General features: G+C 35.1%; 1 protein-coding gene across 2 annotated transcripts in view; it reads left to right on the plus strand.

Annotated features, from left to right (window-relative positions):
* The window catches only part of LOC127861176 (protein TANC2-like), a 222,949-nt gene that overhangs the window by 35,146 nt on the left and 175,264 nt on the right, over positions 1-12,539 (plus strand). The gene's annotated exons all lie outside the window — the stretch shown is intronic.

Consider the following 12,539-nt stretch of genomic DNA (forward strand, 5'->3'; position numbering starts at 1 on the left):
TCGAGGCCACTACATAGCTAACTAGTGGTCACGAGTTAGTAAGACGTGGCCTTCATTTATGAAGTCAAGGCCATGAGATAGAAAAAAGAGGAGTGCAATTTAAAAAAAGAGGAGTAAATGTCACCTCTATGCCACCGTACTTAACCCTTTACCACTAAGATACATATTTTCAAGCCTTTGCTCAGAAAATTAAATTTATTTAAAGACCTTTCTTACTACATTGAAGTTTTAAAGGCTTCATCTCCATCCCTTAGATACTGATGAGCAGTAAACAGCATAAAACCTGAACAGACTGCATGTGACTCGCCGGCAGTTCTGGTTCACTCGCAGGCTGTTCTGGTTTTGGTTTTATGCCGAATGCAAAAGCATTTTCACTTTGCTTCTTATGGGGGAAAGGATTAATAAAGAAGGGAAAAAGATGATGAAAATGATTGACTTTTTAAAGCACAATATAGGTAAGCATACTGGCTTCAAAATTTATTTTCAAAATGTTCAGTGTCCAGAAGCTCGAGAGTTTAGCGTGGAACTGTTGTATCTTCTTTACGTTTCTATTTAACCCTTTCAGTGCGGGAACAAAATTTTTAAGGCCTTTGCAAACAGTTTGGATCCAGATGAGACGCCACAAAACGTGGCGTCTCATCAGGATCCAAACTGTTTGCTATTCTGATAGTTTTCTTTGAAAAAAATCGAAGAAAATGCTAATTTAAGAAATTCAGCAGACGACATTTTAGCAGACGACAAATTTTCCAGCATGCAAAGGGTTAAGATAAGCAGGACATAGTTCTCATCATGCTTCCAACACGGCCTGAAGCCAATCTCGCGTTTACTTGTAAATGTTTGCATATCGTCGCGGGAAATTGACATGGGATATATTGTTGCACATAAAATGAAAATGAGCATTTTGAATCTCGTTAAATCCATGTTTTCATACCACATCTAGCGTTGACGTTTTGGCTATTGCTATGAGGAGCACTGTTTTTAGCTCATCTATTTTTTGAAAAAAAATTATGAGCTATTGTCATCACCTTGGCGTCAGCGTCGGCGTCCGGTTAAGTTTTGCGTTTAGGTCCACTTTTCTCAGAAAGAATCAATGCTATTGCATTCAAACTTGATACACTTACTTACTATCATGAGGGGACTGGGCAGGCAAAGTTAGATAACTCTGGCGTGCATTTTGACTGAATTATGTGCCCTTTTTATACTTAGAAAATTGAAAATTTTGGTTAAGTTTTGCGTTTAGGTCCACTTTTTTCAGAAAGTATCAATGCTATTGCATTCAAGCTTGGTACACTTAGTTACTATCATGAGGGGACTGGGCAGGCAAAGTTAGATAACTCTGGCGTGCTTTTTGCATTATTTGAATTATGTGCCCTTTTTATACTTAGAAAATTGAAAATTTTGGTTAAGTTTTGTGTTTAGGTCCATTTTATTCCTTAAGTATCAAAGCTATTGCTTTCATACTTGCAACACTTACTAACTATCATAAGGGGACTGTGCAGGCAAAGTAATGTAACTCTGACTGGCATTTTGACAGAATTATGTGCCGTTTTTATACTTAATAAATTGAAAATTTGGTTATGTTTTGTGTTTAGGTCCACTTTATTCCTACAGTATCAAAGCTATTGCTTTCATACTTGCAACACTTATTAACTATCGTAAGGGGACTGTGCAGGCAAAGTTATGTAACTCTGACTGGCATTTGGATGGAATTATGGGCCCTTTATACTTAGAAAATTGAAAGTTTGGTTAAGTTTTGTGTTTTGGTCCACTTTACCCCTAAAGTATCATAGATATTGCTTTCATACTTGGAACACTCGCAAACTATCATAAGGGTACAGTAAAAGGACAAGTTGCATAACTCTGGATGTCATTTTTACGGAATTATGGCCCTTTTTTGACTTAGTAACTTTGAATATATGGTTAAATTTTGTGTTTCGATCCACTTTACTTCTTAAGTATCAAGGCTATTGCTTTCAAACTTCAAATACTTTCATGCTATCATGAGGTTACTGTACCTGGCAAGTTGAATTTTACCTTGACCTTTGAATGACCTTGACTCTCAAGGTCAAATTATTAAATTTTGCTAAAATTGCCATAACTTCTTTATTTATGATTAGATTTGATTGATACTTTGACAAAACTACTCTTACCTGACATACCACAATAGACTCCACCTAAACCATCGCCCGTGCCCCCCCCTTCCCCCCCCCCCCCCCCGAATCCCCCCCCATTTTTTGTTTTTTTTGTTTTTTTGTTAAGATCATCTCACAAATGACCACCACACCCTCACACTATACCCCCCCCCCCCACCCCACCCCCTCCCCCAATTTTTTTTAAACGGTTAAAAAACAAAAACTATTTATTTTAATTATTTATGTTTGAAATACCGTCCAACCATCGCACCCAAGAATCACCCCCCACCCCCCTCCCCCCACCCGAATCCCCTCCCCTATTTTTTTTTTTTTTTTTTTCTTAAGATCATCTGACAAATTACCACCACACCCCTCTCACTATACCCCCCCCCCCCACCTCACCCCCCCCCCCATTTTTTTTTGAAACAGTTAAAAAACACAATTTTTATTTTTATTATTTTATGTTTGAAATACCGTCCAACCATCGCACCCAAGAATCCCCACCCCCTTCCCCCCCCACCCCCCCCACCCCCCACCCGCCACCCCCCCATCCACCCCCCACCCCACCGATTTTTTTTTCCCTTTTTTTCGCATTTTTGGAAGATAATGTAATAAATGTCCACACCCCCACACAATGCACCCCTCTTCACTCCACCCCTCCCTCCTTTGTGATTGAAAATGAGAGTCCCTTCACCTTTAAAAAGAAAATAGATGAGCGGTCTGCACCCGCAAGGCGGTGCTCTTGTTTATGGGTTTACATAACTTTACAAAATATTTTGCGAAATAATCTTTGATTTTGAGTGTGTATGGGGCTTTAAGATGAGATAAAATATTTTTTGCTTTAAAGGAGAAAGGTAGACATTAATCTTTATGTTTATATTATTGGCATTAAATGTTCCTATTGCATACAATAATTGCAATAGATCTAGGTTAAAACCCCATCTTACTCAGCTAACCCGAACAAGGTCGCCATGGCGTAGTGAATGTGGGTTCGAATCCCACTGTGGGAGGTCATGGGTTTGATCCCCACTGTGGGAGCGTTATTTAGATCTTCCCCATACACACCAAGTACTGGTTCTACCCAGGAAACAGACTTGAGAGCGTTTCAAATAAGCCTTAGGATTTTGATGCAATCGAGCTAAAATAAATAGGTCTAAACTACCTGGAACAAATTAACATAAATGTTGTTGGTGCCTTTACAAATTCATTAGAATAAACCCAATTATAAATGTGCATTTTTTGAAAATTTTCTTTTTAGGGGCACTGACATTTTCTGTTTTTAACTTGTAAATTTAGGATCTTCTTGCATCTAAATCAAATGGAAATGTTCACAGATTGACACAATTTAGTTGTGTCCTGTAGTTATATACGGTTTTGTTTAGTTTCAACCTTTTTATTTTAGCTTGATTGCATTTAAAGTTCTTATAACTTAGTTGCAACACTCTCAAGTTTGTTTCATGGGCCTGACACCAGTACTTGATGTCTAAATTGGGGGAGATCTAAAGAACGTTCCCACAGTGGAGATAGAACCTGTGACCTCCCAATTCCAAGGCAAACTCCATATCCATTACACCACGGCGACCAATCAGTTTTGTTTGTGCCCTCATTCCATAAGTTTAATAATGCAATATCAGTTTATTCTTTGCAAAGCACTGTAATCAAGGATTGCTTATGTGAAGTATAAAATACACCACTCACTGCATGAGCAAGGATGGCTGAGTGGTTTACCCTTTACCACTTTGATTAGCATGAACCAATGATTTTTTCAAACATAAATGAAAGTTGGTCAAAACATTGTTTTTTTTTATATCTCGTACGAGTTTCAAAATGGTCAGGATCGGTGAAAAAACATGGCCCCCAGTTGGCGGAGCATTTTTCTCTATATGTATATAGTGAAAACATGTGAACACAGTAGAAGTCACATTTTTGGCCCAATTTTCTTGAAATTTGCTCAGAACATTTGTTTCCTTGATACAAGAGTTGAGTTAAAAAATGGTTCCGGTCAGTTGAATAACATGGCTGCTGGGAGGGGGGCAGTTTTCTCATTATGCCCCCCCCCCCTTTCAAAGAAGAGGGGGTATATTGTTTTGCTCATGTCGGTTTGTCCGTCCACCAGATGGTTTCCAGATGATAACTCAAGAGCGCGTATGTCAAGGATTATGAAACTTCATAGGTACATTGATCATGACTCGCAGATGACCCCTATTGATTTTCAGGTCACTAGGTCAAAGGTCAAGGTCACGATGACCCAAAATGGTTTCCGTATGATAACTCAAGAAAATCCCCTGCGAAATGTTGTTCTGCAGTTCACGAATAATTCGTGAACAGTTCATGAACTGTTCGTGAACTGAGTTCATGAACTGTTCACGAATAGTTCGTGAACAGAAAATGAGCCACGTCTGTGAAAAGTTCTTGTAATTTAAGTTCATGAACTGTTCATGAACACTTATGGCATGAAGTGTTCATGAAATATTCTTGAAACCTAATGGCATGAAGTGTTCATGAACTATTCTTGAACCCTTATGGCATGAAGTGTTCATGAACTATTCTTGAACCCTTATGGCATGAAGTGTTCATGAACTATTCTTGAACCCGTGTGGCATGAAGTGTTCATGAACTATTATTGAACCATTATGGCATGAAATGTTCATGAACTATTCATGAACATCAATGGCATGAAGTGTTCTTGAACAGTTCATGAACAACACAATTCTTGAACAATTCTTCAGGGTGTTGCTGTTCACGAACAGTTCATGAACATTTTCCTTCTATTTTTCAATGGCTCATTTTCTGTTCACGAACTGTAAGTGAATAGTTCATGAACCATAGTTCTTCAAGAGTTCATGAACTGAGGTGGCATGAAGTGTTCATGAACTATTCATGACCAAGAATTTGTAAATTTATGCAAAGGTTATCATAAGTGTTACTAAAGCTCAACAAACAGGTCAGGGTAAGAAGAAACAAGTCTTGTATTAGCACTTAACATATTGAAAGCAACATATAACAATAATTTAAATATAACACTAATAACTGAGATACAAGTGGTTTGATAATACTCTTTAAATTTCATAATACAACTTTGCACTATATGTTCATGAATAATTCATGTATTGAACAGATTATGAATAGTCTCATTTTCAGTTCAAGAATCATTTACTAATCAATGGTTTCCCTGAAATGGTTACACTTACAGTGCCAAAGAACTTGAAATGGAACCAATGGCTGATCAGTTCAGCCGGTAATTTATTAAAGACTTACATTTTCAAATATAACATAAACCATGTGCCTTCCGTTTCAACTTCCTGTGCACACAATATTCTTTCTTTGTAAAAACAGCAATGCAATGTACATTGAGTTCTTGATATCATCTTAAACTGTTCTTGAAATAAGATGTCCTTAAAACGTTCTTAAACTTGTCTTTTAAGTCTTCCAAGAACAATGACAGATCCTTTTAAGAACATATTGGATTCTTAAAAAGTCCATCATACTTTCAAAAACATTGTGTAGACCTGTTTAAGAACATCAGAAGGAAACATGTTGTTCAAAAAAGTTCTTAAAGTGTTCAAGAATAGTTTAAGAATAATTCAAGAACAGGAAAGGTCCTTAAAAAGTTATTGAAGTGTTCCTGAAGGCAGTTCTTGAACAGTTCTTGTACAAATGTTCTTAAAATTCTCCAGAACAGGTCAAGAACTCTAACTTACAGTGGTGAAAGTACTATGCATATTCATACTAACTTCACAGGTTTCACAAATCTACAAGATTTGTATGCTAGACATTTCAATATTACTTTCAAAAATATGTATGAAACATCTAGCACAAAGGAATTCATGAATTATTCATGATGGATCCTTAAAGTCTGTCTCAGAAAAGTCATTAGAAATACTTGTGCATGAAATGTTCATCACTAAGTATTTATGGTTAGATGAAGAACTGTTCATGAACTTTGAAATGTTCAACAATAATTCATAAACAGTTCATGAACATGTCTTAAGAACAGTTCATGTCCAAAAGTTCATGAACCAAGCTCAGGAACTTTTTCAGAACCATTCATGAACAGTTCTTGATTGGCTTGAAGTGTTCATGAAATCATGAACAACATTTCGCTGGGGATCTATGCCTAGGATCATGAAACTTCATAGATACATTGATCATGACTCGCAGTAACCCCTATTGATTTTCAGGTCACTACATGTAGGTCAAAGATCAAGGTCACGATGACCCAAAGCAGTAAAATGGTTTCTGGATGATAACTCAAGAACGCTTAGGCCTAGAATCATGAAACTTGATTGGAAGATTGATCATAATTCATAGATGACCCCTATTGATTTTCAGGTCACTAGGTCAAAGGTCAAGGTCATGATGACTGCAAACTGCAATAAACCGATTAAATTATCGATTTATAGTGACACGGGAGTTATTCACGCATAACTGATTCACAACTGTTCCCATCTTAAGTGATTGCGGCCATACAACGCGCATTGTGTAAACAATGAATCATGAGAATGATTGTTTTTCATTGACTTTATTTTGATGATGATGATATTGATGATGATTAGAAAGATGAATAGAATATTTTTTTGAATGAAAATGTTGTCTTATAGCTGATTTTAGAAAGGAAGAAATAAAATTACTTCAAGTCTATACATTGTTTTGTACATGTACACATATTTACCATTTTGTTTATACTAAAATTAAACAGTTGGCCATGCACTTATCAACTCCAGACTCCCTATGACCCAACCCCCTCTTAAGAGGCCACCCCGCTTAAGCAGCCAATTTGGCTGTTTCCCTTGACTGGCTGCTTAAGAGGGGTGGGACTGTATTGTATGCAGTTGAGCCTTAAGGCGTATTTAAAAGCATTTATAGACAGTTTTTCTGATCAAAATCAAGGAAATATTACTTGTTATTCATTTGTGTAATGGTATAAAATAATTTCGTGGTAGAATATTTGAGAAAAACATTAGAAACAAAAAACTTGTCAGCTTAAATTTTCAATATGTTTACGGAAATTACCGATCGTTGGTTTCCAAAAAACAATGTGTCACGGTTTCAGCAAAATACGATGGTTGCGCCCAAAGATATTGACGTTTCTGACCATTACTGGTTGATAAATTAATGATTTTGATTCTCATTTGATAAATTGGTGATTTCAAGGTTGAAAAACTTGAAATATGCAAGTTTTTCTGTCGTTTGGCATATGTCTGTCAATACATCTGTACAATCGGTAATTTCCGTAACTACTCGTTAATTTGTAGCAGACACAAGTTTAAATCAGAATACATGAATGATTTAAAAGTAATATTGCATTGTTTTCAGCCAGGAACACTGTCTATGACTGCGAAAAAAAACTTAAACATATTTGGTCTACGATTTTTACTTTCTAAATAGCTGGCATGCGGCATGGCATTGAATGTTCCTCAAGATAAATATCTCGACTTATTTTATTGGATGATTTTGGATTGCTTCCTCCAATCAGAAAAGAGCTTTTAAACATAATTTAGACCCATGTTAAGCGAGATAATAAAGAACCACTTTTTGTACACTGCAAATTTGTGACATCACGAGTTGCCTCCCTTGTTGGTTCATGCTACTTAGATACGTATTTTTACGCATGTGAAGTCCCTTTGCAAGTTATATTTATTTGAAAACCTTTCTTACTAGATTCAAGTTTTTAAGGCTTCATTTTCAACCCTTAGATACTGATGAGCAGCAAACAGCATAAAACCTGAACAGACTGCCAGTTACTCGCAGGCTGTTCTGGTTTTATGCTGTTTGCACATAGCCATTATCATGTTGCTTCTTAGTGGGAAATGGTTAAGTGCTAGACTTTTACTCCAAGGGTCAGCGGTTCAAGCCCAGTTGAAAAATTACTTTTTTTTCTTTCTTTTATTTTATTCTTGTTTTTACTTGAGCTATTTAGTTCCCATGTTTACATTTATCAATCTAAAGCGTTCAATGAAGAACTTCAACATTCATGCCAAAATCTGTGAAAATGTCCCTTGAATAACTTAACCCCAGTATGGACAATTTTAATTTATTTATGGTGCAGATATTTTCATATTTTAACTATGTCAGATAATAGTTGGGAGTTTAAGAAATATTTTCGCAACAAAACAACCCTTAAAGTCAGTTACTTTTAAAAGCTTTTCTTTGCACAGCCAATGAAGTTTCCTGACCTTGAAGTTTGAAGAAAAAAGCACTATAAAATAATTTATATTCCTTTTGGTGAGTCGACAATGACCTAACACACAGGAAAATGTAATCAGACAACCACAAATTAACTGGTCCACGAAAAAGTCGTATAAACAATTTCATGACTGATATAAATGATTTAACAGTATTGTCGAAATAAAAAGGGACTAATTTAAGCACTCTTTTTCTCAGCTAAACACGAACAATTCCCCTTTTAAAACCTCTCAAATTTTCACGAAAGGTCACACAAATGTGGAGATATTAGTGACTGTTTTCAGTTTCCTGTTAATTACAAATGTTTACACTGATGTAAAATACAGTTCTGTGTTTTGTTTGGAAGTAATTAGTTTTGCAGGTAAACTAGAGACATTCAGCTTTCAACATAGGGGATTGATTGATGAAGATTTTGTCTTTCCTCCACAAGTTATGTGGGAGGTGTTTTTCTTTTCTTGGATAAGCAAAATTATTATTTGGTGATCAGAACTGCTTGTTTTCCTTTTTTTGTGATATGTGGGGTTATGGCGAAATTGAGTTTCACAAACTTGAATTTGTGAGGTGTTTTTCTTTTCTTGGATAAACAGAATTATTTGGTGATCAGAACTGCTTGTGTTCCTTTTTTGTTATGTGTGAAGATTTTCAGTGAAATTGAATTTCACAAACTTGAATTGCGAGGTGTTTTTCTTTTCTTGGATAAACAGAATTATTTGGTGATCAGAACTGCTTGTGTTCCTTTTTTGTTATATATGTGAAGATTTTCAGTGAAATTGAATTTCACAAACTTGATTTGTGAGGTGTTTTTCTTTTCTTGGATAAACGGAATTATTTGGTGATCAGAACTGCTTGTGTTTGTGTGTGTGTGTGTGTGTGTGTGTGTTTGAGCGGTTATTTTCAGTGAAATACTTTCACAAACTTGAATATGTGAGGTGTTTTTCTTTTCTTGGATAAACGGAATTATTATTTGGTGATCAGAACTGCTTGTTTTTATTTTTTTGTTATATTTTTGTGTGAAGATTTTCAGAGAAATCGAGTTTCACAAACTTGAATTTGTGAAGTGTTTTTTTTTCTTGGATGAACGGAATTATTTGGTGATCAGAACTGCTTGTGTTTTTTTTTGTTTTTGTTATTTGTGTGGGGATTTTCTAGTGAAATTGAGTTTCACTAAAGTTGAATTTATGTGCGTGGTTGTTTCTGGAAAGTATTTTGCAGAGATTTCATCTGAATATTGGTTTACCATAATTTTCCATTAAAAAGTAATGTTCTTTTGGCGTTGAAAGTGAAAGGACATTTGAATAAAAAAAATTAATACAATGATAAGTTGTGTAAGTTTTGTTTTAATATTTCTTCAAATGATTAAATGATTTATTGTACATTATAATAGCATTACAATTACTGCACAAATTAAACCTACCATAACACTTTCCCACTCAGAGGCAAACTGGCTATGTGCAAACAGCATAAAACCAGAACAGCCTGTGAGTAACTCACAGTCTGTTCAGGTTTTATGCTGTTTGTGTTGCTCATCAGTACCTAAGGGTTGGAAATGAAGCCTTTAAAACTTGTACCTGGTAAGAAAGGTCTTTAATAAATTTTACTTTTTAAGGGACTACAAATGCTTAAAAATACGTTTCTAAGTGGTAAAGGGATAAGTAAGATATAATAAATAAATATGGCGCTGGGAAAAGGAAGCTTAAAGCATATGTGTAAAGTGTTGTCAAAGATTAGCCAGTGCAAGGACGAGACTTACTACTTTTATTGAATTTTTCATTATAAAGAAGTCTCTTTAAGTTCTTATCTAAAATGTAGTTTCTAGCACAGGCTAGTCTGGGGTAACACTTTGTGCTTTAAGCCCCTTTTTGCATTGCTTTAAGCCCCTTTTTGCATTGCTTTAAGCCCGTTTTTGCATTGCTTTAAGCCCCTTTTTGAATTGCTTTAAGCCCCTTTTTGCATTGCTTTAAGCCCCTTTTTGCATTGCTTTAAGCCCCTTTTTGCATTGCTTTAAGCCCCTTTTTGTATTGCTTTAAGCCCTTTTTGCATTGCTTTAAGTCCCTTTTTTGCATTGAGCATAGTTTTCAAAGAGTCAGGCTTGTGATTGTCTGAAGTGTTTGTCAGCGATTCTAAAATCTTAAGAATAGATTGGTTCTTGAATTATTCATTAAGGTCTAAAATAATTCAAGAACCTAAGAAAATAATAAAATATTTTTAGCAAGGGGACTGAGTCAGCATGTTGTCACAAATTCGTTCATTATATGAGAATACTACAAGCATATTGTAAAGTATTTTTACCTTTTAAAGGTCTTTGTCTTCACATTAACCTGACCGCCCTTATTTTCGTTGCTGACCCAAAACTTTTTACATTTTCATATTCACAAAATTGACTAATAACATTGAAAGAAAGATATATTACAAAGACATTTGGAAGATTTCTGTCATTTAATTCTTATTAAAGTACATTAAGTTAATTAACTTGTACATATTGTAAACAAGATATTGGGGAAAAAAGACAAACTGTGCCTAGCGTACTTTTTTTGTATGTGACCAAATTTTTGAAAATTGTATTATGACTTTCTGTGGACAAATCCCTTATAAATGAGTCTTGTTCTGAGGAAACTGGGCATAATGCTTGTGGGCAAAGTGTCGTCCCAGATTAGCCAGTGCAGTCTGCACAGGCTAATCAGGGATGACACTTTCTGCCTTAACAAGATTTTTGGTAAGAAGGGACTTCCTTTAACCCATTTATGCCTAGTGGACTCTCCCATCCTTTTAAATTGGATAAATTTACCGGTATTTCCAAAATTAGGGATGTCTAGTATATTTATTTCTATATTTAGAATATTTCTTACAGAAATTCCTTTAAGCAAACAGCGTAGACCTAGATGAGACGCCGCATCATACAGCATCTCATCTGGCTCTACACTGTTTGCCATCAGGATGCGGAGTCTCATCTGGGTCTACGCTTTTTGCCAAGGCTTTTTTTCTAGACGCTAGGCATAAATGGGTTAAACAAAAAATACCATAAAAGGGGAAAGTATCATCCTTGATTAGCCTGTGCGGACTGCACAGGCTAATCTGTGACAACACTTTACGCACATGCTTTATGCCCAGTTTTCTCAGAACACGACACAAATAATCTTGACAAATGGGTGATGTATGTCATTAATCTAAGCTAATATAAGATTGCTTTATATGAAATTATGGTCTTTCATATTTATATATTTCCGGTGTATTATAAATGTATTCTGCTTATTTTGGCACCTATTATAAATATCTGACAGTGTAAAATGTTTTGTCAAGTCCACAACTTTAAAGGGACCTATGCACCAATTTTATTGTGTAAAACAAAAGTCATTTAATGAGTTTAATCTAAAAACTTCAATATGTGATTAACCGTCAATGAGAGAAAAAGGGAAAAAAAGGTTGAAGAAAACATTCACCTTTACCAAAATTCCAGCTCGAGTCACGTTAATAGAAAAACCATTTCACCACTAGGCTTTATAAAATGTTTATGTTTATATTTGGGATACATTTTTATAGATACAGATATTCCCTATATTACCCATGAAAAGCTTTACAAATGCTTCAAAGAATCATCCATTTCAATTGACATTTATTCCTCAACATGATGTTAAAAATACTTCTTTGTCATTTAAATGTAAATTGCACTCAATAAATATAACGTATTTTTTTGTTTAATCTCTGACAAAAATTGTGAAAGTCTTCGTTTTGCCCAGTGCCGATTAAGTACCTTTAACCCTTACCCACTCAGAAGCAAAGTTAAAATGGTTATGTGCAAACAGCAGAAAACCAGAACAGCCTGCGAGTGACTCACAGTCTGTTCAGCTTTTATACTGTATGCTGCTCATCAGTATCTAAGAATTGGAAATGAAGCCTTTAAAACTTGAATTTAGTAAGAAAGGTCTTTACTTAAATAAAACTTTCTTAGGGACTTCATATGCGTCAAAATACATATCTTAGTCTTAGTGGCAAGGGGTTAACTACTTGAGAAAAAATATCACAGTTTTTGATACAAAAAATAAGTAAGTAGGTATATTTTTGATAAAATTAAATTAATTTGTATAATATATTATTGCATGTGGAATAATATATTATTTAACTTTATAATGTACAGTGCATAATACATATTTGGATTGACTCCACTGAAAGGTTCTTTTAAAATGGCTCTTTCATAATGATAATGAATTCACTTCAACAATGACT

Source organism: Dreissena polymorpha, chromosome 15 (genome assembly GCF_020536995.1).
Source record: "Dreissena polymorpha isolate Duluth1 chromosome 15, UMN_Dpol_1.0, whole genome shotgun sequence".
NCBI lineage: Eukaryota > Metazoa > Mollusca > Bivalvia > Myida > Dreissenidae > Dreissena > Dreissena polymorpha.